The following is an 18,410-nucleotide window of genomic DNA, read 5'->3' on the forward strand; positions in this document are numbered from 1 at the left end:
AGGGTGTCTTTGTATATCACCCCCAGTGTTGGTCATTTGACTTACTTGGCTAAGATGGTGTCTGTGTGCCAGGTGATTCCCCTGCCAGTCCCACCACCATTCCAAATATAACTCAGTCATTTTGGAGGAATCTTTGGGACTCTGACAAAACTCTACTTTTCCTCAGACTTGCATGCACTAATGTCAGCATCAGCTGATAGCTGTGTCTCCTCTGTGACAGTGTCTACTGAGGTATCTCTCTAATGTCCCCATAGCCTCCATTTGTTAGCTACAGTTCTTGGCTAACTGATACAAAGGGCAGAGGGAGGGCCCTTGTCAAGCTAACAGCCTTTGATTAAAAAAGCCTCCTACGGTGTGATGGGTCAGGGCTGGGAGCCTCCTCTTCTCACGGTCAAGGGATGTTGCTACAGCTCCAGACAGCGCAAATAGGGATCAGCTCCAGGGACACGTGTGCTTAAGTCTGGACAGCTTGAGCCCTCCCAGAATCCTCTGGATCTAGATGACACCACTCACATCTCATCTAGCAGAACAATGTCACATCACTTCCCCTTCTGCAAGGCAGGTAGGAAATTCATTTAAGTTTTCAGCCTTCTAAAAGAAGTAGGCAGAGGAAAGGGGAATGGGAAGAGGCCGATGGTAAACCGGCCCGCAGTGCCTGGCTCCGTGGGCAGAAGAGCGGTAATAACTGGTGTCAATGGAGCTGACTTTGGGCCAGGCACTGCTGTAGGCAGCTCTCTGTGCATGGGCTTACTCTGCCCTCTGCCCACCCTGTGAGGTCATTGCTGTCATATCCCTGTAGTGATGACGTGGAAACTGAGGCATAGGATGGGGAGGGTGCTTACAGAATAGTGGGCCTGGGTAGAACTCATACAGCCTGTCTCCAGCCAGGGACAGCTGCGTCAGCCTGCCTTGCCTTACACCTGGACATAAGTCCTTCCCACTGGGCGTGGTCTGGCTCTGAGGGGCTCCACCAGATGAATATCCTCCTTGCAGCTCCTAGGGACATTGGGGGCAGGGAGGCAGGAAATTACTTTGGTCTCCCTTTTCCCAGTAAACAGTACCTGTGCTTTTGGTTATTCTGTCTGAAGAAAGGTCCCCGCCATGCCACCTGCCTGGCATCCTGCTGGTCGCCTCAGCCCGTGTTTCCTGTGTGCCTCTGTGTTCCTCTCATGTGCAGCATGTTGACGAGTCCTGACCAGGAGAGCCCCAGGGCTGCGGGCACCTTCACTTGGCTTCAGGAGAGCCTTCTCCAAGCCAGTGAAATGAAAACAGGCTGACGCGGAACCCAGAGCACTGGCTCAGAGTCCAGCCACGCCGGGTCCAGCCACGCCGGGTCCGGGCTCAGCCGGACCACACTGGCTGGCCCCAGCCGAGCAGCTCAAGCCTGGGAGCTGCCTTTTGTCCCTAGCAGTGCTCTCAAAGGTTGAATGTGCTTACAGACTTAAGTACTGGGACCCGGCCTGGCCCAAGGTCACTTCATGGAGGCTGGTGTGCAAGCTGCCACTGCTGATGGTGGTGGCGGCAGTGGTGGCGGTGGCAGCTCATACCCACTGGCCCTTAGAGCTACTGCTGCCACCCACCACTAGCAGCAGCACCACCACCACCACCACGACTACCGCTACCAGCGCTCCCTTCAGCCATTGGTGATCCTCACCCACCCAACTCCAAACTCCTGTGGTGCCTGGATATAACCGAACTGTCTTCTGGGAACAGGAATTTGCAGCTGAGGCTTGGGCCAGGAGTTTTGCAGGAGAAAACAGGAATTTCTTTGGTGTGTGCCAGGAGCCCACAGCTGTTGGTTCCCAGCCCTGTTTCCCATGAAGTCCCTAGGCTTTTTAGCACTGGCCTTGGGATTGTGGCTGCCCTTGACCTCTGCAGCTAGAACACACGGATGCTTTGTACGGCCCATCACCCAAGTCCCAAATCAGACCTGACAGTGTGATTTATTCTCTCCGAAGGAGCGGGAGGGCAGTGCCCCAGTGGGGGATTCTTGGGGAGGTTGTCAACCCGAATTAGCCCACACCCTTCATGCATCCTTGCTGCTTATGCGTCCTCCAGCTAATAGGGTTTTCCGGGGTGTCTCCAGGGACTGGAGGTTGGCTGTGAGCCCTAAAGAGTGTGTTTGATGAGGCAGCCTGCAGCCTTATCTAAAGACATCAGCTCTGGGTGGGACCTTTCATCTTCCCAACAGGAAGTGGAAGTGGCACTTCCCAGGGAGTCAGTGTTTTGTCCGCCCCTCCCCCAGTCCTTTCACTGCAGTAACCCCTGCAGCCAGAGGCCATTGCTTTTCTCCCAGCCATCAGGTCTCATCACAGTGTCTCTGCTTCTAGTGACTTTATTCATTTACGGGACTGACAGCTATGAGTAAGATTCTAAGGAGGAAACAAATTAACATGAAACCCGAAAATGAGCACTATAAATGTCATTCCTTACTGGGGACACTGACACAGGGCAGGGCAGGTGGGGCAGGATTGAGTCTGTGCTTCAGGAGCCCAGGCCCTGAGGCTCCCCTGTCTTGAAGCTTCATAGCTGAGAGACACAGCTCGGGGACAGAAGGGGGGCAGAGTGAGCGGGGCTCTGAGCAGCTCGCATGTGCCTGTCCATCTCAGGCTGGCAAGGTGCCGAGGGCATGGATGGCTGCTGAGTAGATCTGTGTGGTGCTTCTTTAGCACCTACTGTATACCATGCTTTCTTGGAACTCTGAAATACAAAGTGATCAAGTCCACCGTCTTAGGTGTCTGTGTCTGCTGTGGGTGTGAGGAGGGCCTTGGCATGAATAGAGATGGCTGTCATGGGAGGAGGCCTGCAGGCTGCGGAGACAGCAGGCTGCGGACACAGTAACTGAGTGGAGCTGAGAGGTGGAGGAGAGGATTCCGGTAAAGGAACAAGCATCCCATAGAAAGAACAGGTGGAGCCAGAAGGATCCGGAATTCAAAGCCAGCCTGGGTTACATGAGAGACTGACTCCAAACAAACACATAAAAACCTAAAGCATGGTATTAAACATGGGTATGGTAGTAAATGAATGAAAAACAGAAATACAAAGGAAAGGACATGACTGTTCCTAGGTGTGGTGGAGGAGAAAGTTTATTATACAGTGAGAACACAGTCAGAGGCAGGGACATCTGGGAGAGTCCAGAGTGGACGTGACCAGACTGAGCTGGACCATGTGGGGAGGAGGGGAGAGGAAGAAAGAGGAGAGAGGGGACCCAGGTGCAGCAGCCAGGAGGGCAGACTACCAAAGGGGGCAGGTAACCCAAAATGTCTGGACTATCTAGGGAAGAGCCTCTGGGGAGGGGCATGCCAGCCCCTGGACTGGAGAGTTCAGGGTAGAGGACAGGGCATGCCAGCCATACCCTGTAACAGGTAGACACTGAGGGATGCTGGGAGAACCTGGAGGCCAGGTCCACTTTGATATGTTAAATAGGCGCCTTAGCCTTTTGTCTCAGGTTCAGACCATGGCAAGATTACATAGAGAGATGCTTTCTCAAAAAAGAACAAAACAAAACAAAAAACAGGGTTGACAAGCTGGCTCAGAGGGTAAAGGCGGTCTGCCAAACCAGATGACCGGAGTCTCTCCAGGACCCTCAGGACAGAGGGAGAGGGCCAGCTGCCTCAGGTTGCTCTCTGACCTTTATATATATATATTGTGGCATGCACGTGCACACACAATAAATGTGCTTTTTAATTAAAACTAAAGATAGAGTCAACATAACCCTCTACCTGTATTTATCAACTATGAAATACGTTGAATCTTGAAGTCAGAATTTATGTTAGATTTGGGGCCTGGGATGTAGTAATGCTCAGTGTAGAGCTCCTGCTAAGAGTCCGCCAGTGAGGAGTTGGGGTGTGGCTGTGGGCACTCAGGTCCCTGGTACACAGCCCTGGCCCACACTGCTGTACCCATCATCACTGCAGAACTCCCCTTGGGCTGGGTTGCCAGCACTCCCCGGGCCCTGCTGGTTTGCCTAAGACCCAGATTGCTCAGAATTCCAAAATGCCTTGGACCCTTTGGAGAGGGCTCCACAACTGTGTGTAGCTCTTAAATAAGCACTGTCTGTCAAGCCACAGCTCATTGTCATCACCATTATCATTAACACTCAGACCTGAGCACTCTCAATGTCATTATGGAAATGCAAGTAATAGTCACAGGGAGATGCTGTCACACACCCACTTCAGTGGCTCAAAAACAAAGACGACAGGATGAGGAGTGCAGGGTGGCCTTTGGGGCCCTGTGGTGACTTAAGCCTTTCCCCTACAGGGCTTTTGGGAGTGTGACCTACATTGAGTGGGGTCTCCCACAGCAGGACCCCCTTATAGTGTCCACCATGGTTAGCAGGAGATGGCGGGGAAGAATGGCTGCCACTTATACTGAGAGGCTTGCAGGCCAGATGTGGGTATGGAGTGGTGGGGAGGAGGGGCCTAGGGTGAGATTTGAGCCAGCCCGGTGAGCGAGAGGTGGAGGTGTTGAGTTGGGGTATGTGTTGGGTGACACCATCCCTGAGAGATGTGAACAGCATCTTCTTGCCCCAGATAGTGAACCACGGACAGATTGCAAAGGATACCGTCAGAGTCTACCTAGTGAACCAGTGAATTTTACGGGGGCTGCTTACAGGAGGACAGGTGAGGAATTACTCGCAGGCGCAGAAATGACTCAAAGCTCACCCAGAATGGATGATGGCTCACAAAAGTGGAACCTTGGGGCGTGCTACACGGCTTTCATGCAGCTCTACAGATTGGAAAGTGTTTCTTTCAGGCAGCTTGTCTTGTCTGAGAGTGTCTCACAGTTCTTGTGAGGACTTGAGAGAAGTTCCTGCTGATTCTGGTCACTTTTGGCAGCTTCCTGAAGCTCTTGAGTTGTTTCCCCCCCCCCCCCTTGGTTTTTTGAGACAGAGTTACTCTGTATAACAGCTCTGGCTGTCCTGGAACTTGCTCTGCAGAACAGGCTGGTCTCAAAACTCACAGAGATCCGCCTGCACCTGGCTTCTAGGTAGAATGGAATGTTTCACCTCCCTTTAGAACAACCTGGTATAGTGGGTCATACCTTTAATCTCAGCACTCAGGAGGCAGAGGCAGGCCCATCTCTACATAGTGAGTTGGCCAGCCTGATCTACGTAGTGAGTTCTGGACCAGCCTGGTCTACAGCCATCCAGGGTTGCATAGCAAAACTCTGTCTCACCCAAAACAAAAACAAACAAAAAGAATATCCTGTGTCTTAATGAGCTCCCCTCGGAGGTGGAATGCTTTATTTCAGAGGAAATTGCTATACAACAGTGCATCCATGTGAAGCCTTGCAAAGTAATGTAGAAGGAGATGTGAAAGTCCGGTCACACAGCTCTAGGCTGCTTGGATAGCTGTGAGAGATGGTAAGGAGCATGTGGTTCTGGAGTGGACAGGAGAGGCCCAGGCAGAAGGAAAAACATAGTGCTGAAAACCAGAGGCCCAAGATCATCCCTGGAGGAGGGATATACCTAGAGACAAGAAGAGCTATCGAGAGAGAAGTGAAGAGAAACAGAGAAGGCTGGGGAGTGGGACCAATTGGAGATACGTCAGGTGGATGTGTGGCCCTTCACATTTATTGTGTCCCTCAAATGCTTAAGCCATGTATAATACACAGTAACCATACAACATAAACATTTTAAACGACTCTCAGGTTGGGAGTTCAGCATTCTAGGGAAATGTCCATGAGTTTTGTTTACCTGATCACCTGTTGCCAGCAGGTGTTAGGAAGCAGGGTCATTGGAAATGTTGCCAGGCTGTCTGGGTGCTCCCCAGATTAAACTCCTGAGTATCTGGTGCTGTGGACAGGCCTGACATGTCTTCCCCATTTATAAACTGGGATCAGGCAGTGGTGGTGCACACCTTTAAACCCTGCACTTGGGAGGCAGAAGCAGGTGGATCTCTGTGAATTTGAGGCCAGCCTGGTCCAGAGAGCAAGTTCCAGGACAGCCAGAGCTGTTATACAGAGAAACCCTGTCTCAAAACACAAGCAAACAAAAAGAGTAATGCTGCATTTCCAAGAGTCTGACCTCATAACCCCCACCATCTGGGTAAGCAGTCTTGCAGATAGCCATGTGCCTTAGCTGGGCTAATTAACCAGAAAGATGGAATATGGACATCTAGAGAGAGAACAGAAAGAGGGAGTCCTCTTCTAGAATGGGGTGGGGACAAGATGGTCTCAGGAGGCTTTTCTGAAGCAGCAACCATCAATCTTCAACTTGAAAGTAGATAGGAACCATGCAGTGGCAGACTAGGGTGCTGGTTGTTTGTGGGAGACAGAATATCTCCATTACTTACCTGGCAGGAGAGATACCATGATCACCAAGGTGGTTTTTTCAGAGCAAGGCTCATCCAGTGCACTCCAGGTGTGCTGGCTCCTGCAGTTTCCCCAAATGTGGGAAACTCAGCTGCATAATTTGTGGGGCATTGCACTTGAACTCTTCTCTAGATAAACCAAAACAGAGGCCTGAGGTAGGAAGGTGCTGGGTGTATCTGAGAAGCTGACATCACTTCAGCATTGTGAGGGAAGACGACAGGGCTGACCAGAGTGGGCCCTGTGTCTTCCCATTGCCCTGGCTGTTGTGGACGGATTTTTGGTTAGGTTTGTTTTCTTTGAGATAGAGTCCTGCTGTGTAGTCCAGGCTGACCTCTTGCTTCACCTTCCATGGTCTGGGACTATAGTCGCATGGTGGGGCTGCAAGGAAAGAAGCAGCCATCTAAGACTTTGCCATCCAGGTACCCTCCTCCACCAGGAAAACCAGACTCCTGGTCAGAGGCTCCACCCTCCCCTCCACCCGGCTGCCCACTGCAGGATTGAAAGTCCTTTCCTGCAGAGGAGAGGGTGCCCTGGTTCTAGATTTGCTCCTAGGAAAGCAGCAGCTTGTCGATCACTCTAGGCCATGGGAGGCCCACAAAGCAGGTCACTGCAGCTCTGACTTTCCTCGGAAAAGTCTTGGGCTGCCATGACTCATGAATCTGCCCTCTCAGAGCCAAGGCCCCTCCCCTCTCCATGTAGGTGCCCTCATTCTCTGCAGGCCCTGAGCTGCCTGCTCCTTCTCCCTGTTCCCTTCATAGGCTGTAGACCAAGTGCCTCCCTTAGTTCCCTCTTCTGGGCCAGGCTTGTGGAGAGGTAGGCAGGCCAGCAGGGGTTCCCACATCCCCTTTACTCCCGAATGTGGTTTCTTTGTGGGCCCAGAGAGGTGGGGCAGGTGCTGTGTTACTCTTCAGCCCACCTGGGAATGGCGTCAGATCCCCAGGGTGTGGAAAGTCCCAGCTCCCTCAGTTTGCCCCGTAGCCACTACTGCTGGGTAAGTGAGCAGTGTCGCTTCCCTTCCTCTGCCCGGCCTCCAGCAGTCAGTCCTCAGCAGACCGGGTGTCCCTTCAGAACATGAGGGCTGCTGTATACGTCTTGGAGGCCCTCACAGCTATGTGACTTGTTAGTAACACTGCCTTCGTGACCGAGATGCTGGCAGAGACTGTATACAGGAGGTCTCCATCAGGCCTGTCTTTGCTGCCAGTATGCCATGACCACCACTTGGTCCCCGGCACCGGTGAAGGTGGTTTTCATATTATCATGGTACTTGGCATTGGACCTGAGCACGCGCTCTTCTGCTGAGCCGCACCCCAGCCCCTCACTGGGGGATTCTAGGCAGGGGCTCGACCACTGAGCCACACCCCAGCCCCTCACTGGGGGATTCTAGGCAGGGGCTCCACCACTGAGCCACACCCCAGCCCCTCACTGGAGGATTCTAGGCAGGGGCTCTACCACTGAGCCACACCCCAGCCCCTCACTAGTGATTCTAGACAAGCGCTCTTCTGCTGAGCCGCACCCCAGCCCTCTTTTTACTGCTATTGAGACAGCCTTACGATCTGGTTTTACAGATGGGGAGTTGAGATGCAGGTAAGTCAGGCCCCCTGCCTGAGCCATGCATGCACTATAGATGTAAACGGAGTCAGGATTGGGACCAGCCTGCCTGGCTCTGTAACCAGAGTGCTCAGCCTCTCTTTATTATGCCGTCCGTCTGTCTGTCTGTTTCCTTCCGGCCCTCACCACCTCACCACAACCGCTCAGCGGTGGTGTAGTGCCTGCTCTGCCAGTCGGCCGCTAAGTCCTGTCTTCTGTGTGCTGAGGTGGCTCTCATCGGGTAGCAGAGGCTGGCCTCCTAATCCTCCTGGATGCCACTACAGCTCAGTCACATTCTGTGTCCTTGCTACATCCCCAGCTTTGGGATAGTACCTGATGCACAGTAACCCCACAGAAGACCTTTGCTGAGGAAGTGAAACAGAGTCCGCAGTGAAGAGTGTGGGGAGTGGGGTCCCTCAGACGGTGCTGGGGGGACGGAAAGTTAGGTCCATCCAGAAAACACACGGACAGTTTCATAAAAACTAAACACAGCTGTCGTATGACCCAGCCCGTTGCACCCTTGGGCACTTAGCCCAGAGAAGTAAGACTTGTGTTCACACAGAAATCTGCCTACCATTGTTCACACACACACACACACACACACACACACACACACACACACACACACACAAAAAAAAAAAAAAAAAAAAAACCACCTCTACTTCTTGCCAAGTCTGGAAACAGCCCAGGTGTCCAGGTAAACAAACCCGTGGAGTGTCCGCGCTGTGGCATAATCCTCAGCGAGCTGTTGAGATGGGGCAGGCTGGAGGGAGAGCCAGCCGTGGAGACTCAAGGGAGATAATGCTGAGTGAGAAAAGCCAGTCTTCCTGTGGAGTGGAGTGAGACACACACAAACATCCTAAATGGAATACTTACAGACATAGATGTGACTGACCGTGGCCAGGACAGGGGTGAAACCAGGGGCTCACTCAAGGCAGATGTTTTACTGCTCAGCCATACACCCTCCCTGCTCCTATCATGATGGTGGTGAATACACAAGCATGCACGTGATGAACTTGTAACACACACACGCACACACGCACACACGTGTATATATGCACATACGTAGACAAACCTGAATAATGGGCTGGCAGATAGCTTAGTGTGTAACGACCTGGTCACCCAGCTTCAGTCTCTGGAACCCACAGACAGACGGAAGGAGAGAGCCAAGCGGAGCGTCGTCCTCTGGCCACACACACACACACACACACACACACACACACACACACGCTCGCTCGCTGTGACACCGTGCACCCTCGTGTCACACACACGCTCACTGTGACACCCGTGCACCCTCGTGTCTCCACACACACACGCTCGCTGTGACACCCGTGCACCCTCGTGTCACACACACACGCTCACTGTGACACCCGTGCACCCTCGTGTCTCCACACGCACGCTCGCTGTGACCCCCATGCACCCTCGTGTCTCCACACGCTCGCTGTGACACACGTGCACCCTCGTGTCACACACACACTCACTGTGACACCCGTGCACCCTCGTGTCACACACACACTCACTGTGACACCCGTGCACCCTCGTGTCTCCACACACACACTCACTGTGACACCCGTGCACCCTCGTGCCACACACACGCTCGCTGTGACACCCATGCACCCTCGTGTCTCCACACACACGCTCGCTGTGACACCCGTGCACCCTCGTGTCTCCACACACACTCACTGTGACACCCGTGCACCCTCGTGTCACACACACACGCTCGCTGTGACACCCGTGCACCCTCGTGTCTCCACACACACTCACTGTGACACCCGTGCACCCTCGTGTCTCCACACACACGCTCGCTGTGACACCCGTGCACCCTCGTGTCTCCACACACACGCTCGCTGTGACACCCGTGCACCCTCGTGTCTCCACACACACGCTCGCTGTGACACCCGTGCACCCTCGTGTCTCCACACACACACTCCCTGTGACACCCGTGCACCCTCGTGTCACACGCACGCTCGCTGCCCTGGCTCCATGTCAGCCTGTGGAAACAGGTTTATCTTCACCCCTGGGCCTCCACAAGGCCCCAAACACAGGAGTGCCCGTGAGACCCTTTCCTGAGAAGCAGGGCAAGGAAGAGGAGCTTGTTTGAGGTGGGGTGGGGGTGGAATTTACTCAGTATGGGTCATCTGGAGCTGGACAGTTGTAGACGTGTCAGAATTCTGTCACTGGCTCTGGTGGCTTGAGTACCCCCCCCCCAGACTCTGGCATTTGAATGGTTGGCCCCCAGTTAGTGGCACTGTTTGGGAAGGCCTTAGGAGGTACAGCTTTGCTGGAGAAGTAAGTCACTAGGGATGTCATTTGGAGTAGCTCTCGGCTCTTCCTGCTGCCATGTCTGGTGCTTGCTCACACTTCCGCACGATGATAGTGATGGCCTCTGCCCCTCTGGAACCATAAGACCAAATGAACCCTCCCTTCTGTAAGTTGCCTTGGTGTTTTATCACAGGATAGAGAAGTAGCTAATATACTGGATATGGTGGCTCACACCTGTGATCCCAGCACTTCAGAGGCCAAGACAGGAGAATCAGAAGTTCAAGATTATCCTCAGCTTCCTAGGAAGCTCCAGGCCAACGTCTGAGACCCTGTTTGAAAAAACAAGAGAAAAGAAAAAGAAAACCAACCCCCACACAAACCATCAGTTGTATTCTTAAAACAGGTGCATTTTACTGCATGGGACTGTATTTCAGTGGTGAAATACATAGCTACACACTGTCGGATAACAATAGTGATGAGGAGGCCGTGTGCCTGGCACTCTCTGCCAAGTGCTTTCCAAATCCACGTGACAAGCTGTGTGTGTCATTGCTTTTCAGGTCCAGGCACCCAGCTGCTTAGATAGCACAGCGATTAGACCCAGGGCAGGCTGGGTTCAGAGAGAGCATCCCTTTGTTTTCCACTCTTCTCCCTGACGGGGCGATGGGATGTTCGGAGGCTTGGGAGGTCCACGCGCTGAGGTCCTCGGGCCATGTGCCTTCTCAGAGCTCACAGCAGTGGCCCAGATCCTAAAGTCCGACCTTTGATGCAGGAACAGAGCAGCTGCTGGAGGAGCCAGCCGGCTTCAGGGCTGTCTCTCATCCTCAGCCCAGCAGCTGGGGACACGGGAACCTACTGTAGCTAGCGCTGCAGCTGTTGTGAAGATGGGGAGAATGCAGTGAGCCACTGCTGGTGTTTCCCTGAGCCCTGCATACACGGGACACCACCGAGGACTGTTCTGTGCCCTCTGCGTGGGGGACACACCCCTTGAGAACCGCAGATCATCTCTCTACACAGGGATAGATTGGCCTTCCTGTTCCTACTGCTGCTGCCCGTTTACCTCTTGTAGAGATTTTTCTTTAATACTCAAAAAGTAACTGGCTGACCAGGTGTAGTGACACATGGTAATCCCAGTGCTCAGGAGGCTGAGGCAGCAGGATCACAAGTTCAAGCCCAACAACCTAGGCTATATAGCAAGACCCTGTCTTAAAAAAACAAAGCAAAGACAGCTGGCTAGCATGCACATCTCCATCAAGATTCTTGTGCTTGCAAATAGCTAGCACACTGGCACCATCTGGCCAAACAGGAAAGCCCTTTCATATATTCTAGAAGTCCAGAGGTGGGTGACATCAGACTGGATGTAATCAGCAGCTCAACATGTGTGTCACAGATACCAGTCCTCAATCTTGGCTTCCTCCTCATGTCCCTAGGTCCCAGAATGGCTTCCAGTGACATCTAGAGCCACGTGCTTTCTTGTCTGTAGGCACTGAGAGAAAGCACATTAAAAGACCTTTCCCTCTTGAGTTATACATCCTTTCTGGCTGCAATTGGTCCAGCTTAGGTCATGTGTCCCTGCCAGTTGGCCAGTCAGATCAGAGAGAAACAACTCATCCTGTTGCCTTTGACCAATTAGAATCCCCGTTCCCAGAGCTGGGAAGTGGGAATTGGGCCGGCACCTCAGTGCCCACCACAGGGTGGCGAGGCCTCTGCTCAGTTCCTGACTGGAGCGCACACACTCACAGATCACATCAGGACCAACAGATTTGGTGGCTTTTAAGAACAAAGCAGTGTGGTTTTTCTTTGAAGAAGTGCTGTGCTGTGTGTCCCGCTCCTCCTGCATGCCTCCTTCACCCTCACATCCCCACAGGAAGAGAGGCAGAGGCTACTGCCACACAGCTTGTCTGCTGCTAGGAAAAAATGACTCCCTCCTTCTGTCAGTGGATATTTCCTTCCTTGTTTCTCTACCCCTCTAGCTACTACTACCTCTTTTCAAAGTGTCTATGGTATGGCTGTGGCTCTAGACCTATCCTCACAGAATATATTCAGTAAGGGATCATCCTTCAAGGGAAGTGGTGAACACCTTTAATCCCAGCACTCGGGAGACAAAGGCAGGCAGATCTGAGTTCGAGGCCAGCCTGGTCTACAGAGTAAGGACAGCCTGGGCTATGTAGAGAGACCCTGTCTACAAACAAACAAACAAACAAGCATCGGCTTCCAGAACGGGCCTTGGATGTGTGTTTCTGATTTCCATGGTTTTCACCCAACAGCGTGTGTTTGAGAGCTAGCTACATAGGTATGTACCAGCAGTGATGGCCCAAAGCCACCTGGCGCTCCCTGCCACACCTCACATGGCTAGTCCTCTAGTGTGAGGTCCTAAGTTGTACCGATTCACACCACAGCAAAAAGTGCTTCAGGGAGTGCCCACCTGCCTGTGTCCCTATAAATCTGTGAGGCTTGATTCAGGGTCACTGCCTGCCTCGGGTCATGGACAAGTGGGTAGCGGGTGTTGGTTCTCCTTCTACCCAGGCTCCTGCCCACGAGACTGCTCCAGCCCACACTCCTCACTTCAGTGTCTGTATCTCCCAGGACACCAAGGCTGGTGGCTCCATGTGTCACGTGCACGAGTGCATGTGTGCATGAGTGCATGTGTGCATGCGCATTCGCAGCGGGGCATATTCCTTCTTTGCCTTCTTGCCCTCACCTTGTCAGCACATCATCCCTTCAGTGGCAAAGAAGACGTCTGTGTGTGCTGCAGAGGGCAGAGCTGGAGAAGTGATCATCGCTCTTTGCAGGGGTCTAGAGAATCACAGATAATTGGACATGAAGTGATTTACACTGTTGGAGTTTGGTTTTGCTTGGGTTCAGATTATGACAGTGCCCTGGTTCTTCCCTCATGAAGAAGGTATTTAATTTTGATTTTTAAAGGAGCGCACAGCTGAAAGACTTATACTTTTAAAAGAGATTTGGGATTTTTTTTTTTTTTAGAGAGAGATTAGCTATTTTAAAGAGACTGAAATTTTAATGTGTTTGAATTCGTAAAGACTGTAGGACTTTTAAAATTATTTATGCTTTTTTAATGTGAGATCTTGGGGATAAATAAGAAAGGAAGGATTTAACAGTGATGCATTTGTGTGTCAAGTTGACAAGGGGTCAGTTGTACTGGCTGGTTTTGTCTGTCAACTTGACACAAGCTACTGTCATCAAAGAAGAAGGGGCCTCAGATCAGGAAATGCCTCCGTGGAAATCCCTCCACGAGACCCAGCTGTAAGGCATTTTCTCAATTAGTCATCTTGAGGGGAGGGCCCAGCCCATGGTGGGTGGTGCCATCCCTGGGCTGGTGGTCCTGGATTCTGTAAGAAGGTGGATTGAGCAAGTCATATCATAAGGAAGCAAGCCAATGAGTAGCTCCCCTCCATGGCCTCTGCATCAGCTCCTGCCTCCAGGTTCCTGCCCTGTGTGAGTTCCTGCCCTGACTTCCTTCAGTAATGCTGAAGTGTGAGCCTAATAAACCCTTACCTCCCCAACTTGCTTTTTAGTTATGGTTTCATTACAGCCATAAAAAAACGCTAACTAAGTCAAATTGGTACCAGAAGTAGGGTGTGTGCGTACTATGTGCGCATGAGTGTGTGTGTGTGTGTGTGTGTGTGTGTGTATCCACATTCTGCAAAGCACCTGCCTCTGGCTGGGGAGGGGTATTGACAAGGAGAGGACTTGGCAAAGAAGCAGAAGGAATGGAAAGTTTCTTCAGAGCCAGTGCTGGTGACCCTGATCCCAGGCACCAAGGGACCATGGTTAAGATTTCGGACTGGCATTGTAACCTTGGCTGGAGATGACCATGCTGAACTTCAGTGTCCTTCTTTATAACCAGAGGACACTGGTAGGCGTACTGTTTCGAGACTGCACCTTTCTCCATGAACAAGAGAACAGTGAGGGTAAGAAGTTGGGCCACCAGTGCAGCGCCGCCTGGAGGGGGGGAGGCAGCTTTCAAGTCCTCACCTGGCCTTCTCAGCTTGTGCCTTCAGCTCACGCCTTCAAGGTGGCTGCTGAACCTCCTGGTGGGCATTCAAATTCTAGAGGGTGGAAAGGAAATGCTGGATGAGGCTACTCCTTTTTATTATGAAAGCAATCTTTGACACAGGTGTCTTCCCCTGCCCCCACCAGACACCTCTCCACCCCCCTCACCCCCCACCCCACCCCCCGTTTACCTTTGATAACTAGAATTAAGGCCCCAGAGCTGCTGTTTGGGTTCTTCATCCTGCTGACCCAGCCCTTGGCAAACTTGTCTCCATGAAAAAGAGTGAGTTTGAATGGACCCACCAGCCACGGTGTCCTAGGGGACAGCACTAGCGGAGTCCATCCTCACTTTGTAGGTGCTGGTTTAAGAAGGGATATAATGAATGACATCACTCTGTCCTCTGTCACCTCATTTGCAGTGGGAGTGGCACTGCCTGCCCTGGGGTCTGCTGGGATCCTGGAGGGGAAGAACTTTAATAGATGTCCCTCTCTGGAATGGGCTAAGGCTGGCTTTGATGTAGAAAACTGTCACTTGGTTAGTTGGTTAGTTTTATTTTTGAAGAAAAGAATGACCTTGAATTACTGATCCTCTTGTCTCCATCTCCTGATTACAGGGATGGGGAGACCACTATACCCAGTTTATATGGTGCTGGGGATCAAGCCCAGGGTTGCTGCATGCTAGGCTAGGACTATGCTAATAGTTAAGCCACACCCCCAGCTCTGGTTTATCATTGATTACACAAGAAGATCTGCCGGGCGGTGGTGGCGCACGCCTTTAATCCCAGCACTCGGGAGGCAGAGGCAGGCGGATCTTTGTGAGTTCGAGGCCAGCCTGGGCTACCAAGTGAGTTCCAGGAAAGGCGCAAAGCTACACAGAGAAACCCTGTCTCGAAAAAACCAAAAAAAAAAAAAAAAAAAGAAGATCTAAGGACTATTCATTTCGTGAATAGAAGAGTGTGCGTGCGTGCACGCGTACGTGTGCGTGTGCGTGTGCGTGTGCGTGTGCGTGTGCGTGTGCGTGTGCGTGTGCGTGTGCGTGTGTGTGTGTGTGTGTGTGTGTTGTGCCTCTTGCAGCCTGTCACCCCCACCTGGCCTGAGACCCCCGTCTCTGCGGCACTGCCCTGGGGCAGCTCTCACTATCTGCTAGCCAGTCCAATGGGCTTGAGAAGAAACTGTAACCCTACCAGAGACTTCATGTTCCTGCCGTCCCTTGTGGTCTGTGCCCCATCCTTACTGTGAGCAGGAAAGCAGGAGCCAACCTCCCTTTTGAAGGTGGGTGGAGGTCCCTTCCTCTGTCCCCCGATGACCTGTGATAAGTTGCTCTCAGACTGCCTCTGTAGGCACAGCCCTGCTCTCCTGGCCCCTCCTGCCTCAGAAGTGTCCTTTCCCCAACAGGTCCACACAGACCCTGCCCGTGGTGTGGCAGGGGTGTGTGTGTGTGTGTGTGTATGTGTGTGTGTGTGTGTCGACTAAAGGAGAGAAAGAATTACAGGCCAAGGGGACTGTCTAGCATGGTTTCACATGTGACATCTCACACACCAGTCAGAATAGGTGCATATGCAGACACAGAACAAATCCTCAGGTCTCCAAAGACATATCTAATGGCTGAGAAAAAATTAGGGTGGAGGGATGGTTTAGCAGTTAAGAGCGCTTACTGGTTAAGGTCTAGAAGACCCATCCAGATTCGGTCCCAAGCACCCACGCCAGGCTGCTCACAACTACCTGGAACTCCAGTTCCAGGGCATCTGAAACCTCCTGTACCCATAAAGTCATGCAGACACTTACACACACATATGTACACATAAATAAAAATAAATACATTTTAAAAAGTCACGTGTCTAACAAGGCCCCACCCCTAGCAGCTATTGGCTACTAAGGAAGGGAGAGTAGTGAATAGCCCACGCCCATGCGAACTCAGGCAGCACTAATTGGACTAAGTAGGGGGTTAATTTTTGTTCAGTTTTTGGTTTTGGTTTTCGAGACAAGGTTTCTCTGTGCAGCCCTGGCTTTCCTGGAACTCCTCTGTAGACCAGGCTGGCCTTGCACTCACAGAGATCAGCCTGCCTCTGCCTGCTGAATACGGGGACTAAAGGCGTGCACCACCACTGCCTAGCTGAGTGAATTCTTTTTTAAAAATAGGGATGAGGACTATTTCAGGATATCAGGAGAGTGATACCATCAGTATACATTACATACATGTATGAAAGAGTGTGTGTGTGTGTGTGTGTGTGTGTGTGTGTGTGTGTGTGTAATCTTCAGATAGAACCACTCAGAAAAAGCTACATATCTAAGACAAGTACATTTGACATTGTTTAGAGCTAGAAATGTAGCTCAGTTGGCTACATGCTTGCTTAACATGTAGCCCATGCTGTCTTCAAACTAATGCAATGTCCTTGACCTCCTGATCCAGCTGCCTCCAGCTTGCAGGTGCTGGGATTACAGTCTGCACCATCACACTCTGCTCTAAATTTCATTTAATGACATTTCATTTAATGACATTTCATTTAATGACATTTCATTTAATAAAACAAAACAAAACAAAACAAAACAAAAAAACAAGAAGAACCCACCCACATTGGTACAGCAGAGGCTTTCCCAAGTGCTTTGATCCGAAGCATCATCCTGGCCAGTAGCAGGATGGGAACTCACATTGGGGAGCTTCAGGGTTGAGGATTCTGAAGACCTACACTCCCCACCCACCAGAACCACTGTCAACTTTCTAGATCTTTCCACTGTGTTGACCTAGATTGAAGGGAGGGAGGTAAATGGTTACAAAACGGCATTTTTTTTAATCCTATTATTTTTTAATTGATTTTTATGTCATGTGCGTTGGTGTTTTGCCTGCATGTGTGTGTGAGGGTGTCAGAAGCCCTGGGACTGGAGTTACAGACAGTTGTTTGTTTTTGCTCTTTTGAGGGGCTCACCACCCAGCTCCCAAATAAATTACACACAGAGGGCTATTCGTAATTATGAATGCTGGGCCTTCGCTTGGCTTGTTGATAGACAGCTTTTCATAAATTAGCCTATCTACCTTTTGCCTCTGGGCTTTTCCAGTTCTCTTACTTCTGTAAATCTTACTCCTACTCCATGGCTTGCTGTATAGCTGGGTGGCTGGCCCCTGGAGTCCTCCTCCTTCTCTTTCTCCTAGATCTCTCCTCTCCTCCCAGATTTCTCCTTCTATATATTCTCTCTGCCTGCCAGCCCCACCTGTTTCTCTCTCCTGCCTCGATATGGGCCATTCCGCTCTTTCTTAGACCATCATGTGTTTTAGACAGGCACAGTAACACAGCTTCACAGAGTTAAACAAATGCAACATAAACACAAGTAACACACCTTATAATAATATTCTACAACAACAGACAGTTGTGAGCTGCCATGTAGGTGCTGGGAATTGAACCTGGGTTCTTTGGAAGAGCAGCCAGTGCTCTTAATAACTGAGCCATCTCTCCAGTCCCATGCTTTTTTTAATACAGAAGATAATATGCCATTCTTTTGAACTCCATATTCTTACAGTTGGTTTTTAATATTTTTTTAACTTTATTCTCTGATCAAAGTAACCAATTCCTTTGAAAGATTGTTTCTGAGCAAGGGTGAGACCAGATCACAAGCATTGCCTAAACTGCAGACCAGTAGTGGGCATGCAGCTTTCGTTGCTGCTTTGGGGGTTGGAATATGTATGTGTATGTACAGGTGCATGTGCCTGTGGGAGCCAGAGATCAAATTCAGGTTCCATCGCTCTGCACGTTTTTGTGAGGCAGGGCTCCTCGTGGATTTGCAGCTCACCCTTTAGGCTAGCCTGGTTGGCTCACAGACTCCTGGGATCTGCCTGGGTCTGTCTGGTGTTACTGGTGCACGCCGCCATGCCTAGCTTTTATGTGGATCGTGGGGTTCACACTCTCGCCCTTACACTTGCACAGCCTGCACTTCTTTACCCCCCAGCCGTCTCTTCAGCCTCTCCCTGCTTCCATGGGGAAGACTTGCTACCTTACCTCAGCACCATTCTGGGAGCCAGAGGTAGAGCAGTGAGTGGCCAGTGTCTGGAAGGCCTCTGGATGTCTGGCACCTTCCCCGCTTCAATGTATTGTCAGGTCCGCCTCACTGTTGCAAGAGCTGAATCCCCAGTGGGGCTGGAAAGATGGCTTAACAGTTCAGATCACCTGGACTCAGGTACAGTTCCAGAACCCTGATGGCAGTTTACAGCCGTTACAAACCCCAGTTCCAGAGGACATAAGTGT

The 18,410-nt window shown here is 51.4% G+C and overlaps 1 long non-coding RNA gene and 1 other non-coding gene across 5 annotated transcripts; one reads left to right on the forward strand and one right to left on the reverse strand.

The window, feature by feature from the left end:
- Positions 1-6,288: 6,288 nt before the first annotated feature.
- Positions 6,289-6,446, forward strand: LOC121827037 (U1 spliceosomal RNA). The gene has a single exon (XR_013048632.1). It is a non-coding gene; the product is annotated as a U1 spliceosomal RNA (small nuclear RNA).
- A 4,104-nt stretch (positions 6,447-10,550) lies between these two features.
- On the reverse strand, positions 10,551-18,407 carry LOC121828766 (uncharacterized). 4 transcript variants are annotated; one of them, XR_006071316.2, is made up of 4 exons: positions 18,165-18,407; positions 14,367-14,534; positions 14,158-14,231; positions 10,551-11,034 (listed from the first exon to the last, which is right to left on the reverse strand). It is a non-coding gene; the product is annotated as an uncharacterized LOC121828766 (long non-coding RNA). The 4 variants fall into 4 exon arrangements; XR_013053175.1 differs by lacking the exon at positions 10,551-11,034 and adding an exon at positions 12,217-12,957; XR_013053178.1 differs by lacking the exon at positions 14,367-14,534 and having other exon boundaries at positions 11,002-11,034.
- Between the last annotated feature and the right edge of the window lie 3 nt (positions 18,408-18,410).

This window comes from Peromyscus maniculatus, chromosome 1 (genome assembly GCF_049852395.1).
Source record: "Peromyscus maniculatus bairdii isolate BWxNUB_F1_BW_parent chromosome 1, HU_Pman_BW_mat_3.1, whole genome shotgun sequence".
Classification (NCBI taxonomy): domain Eukaryota; kingdom Metazoa; phylum Chordata; class Mammalia; order Rodentia; family Cricetidae; genus Peromyscus; species Peromyscus maniculatus.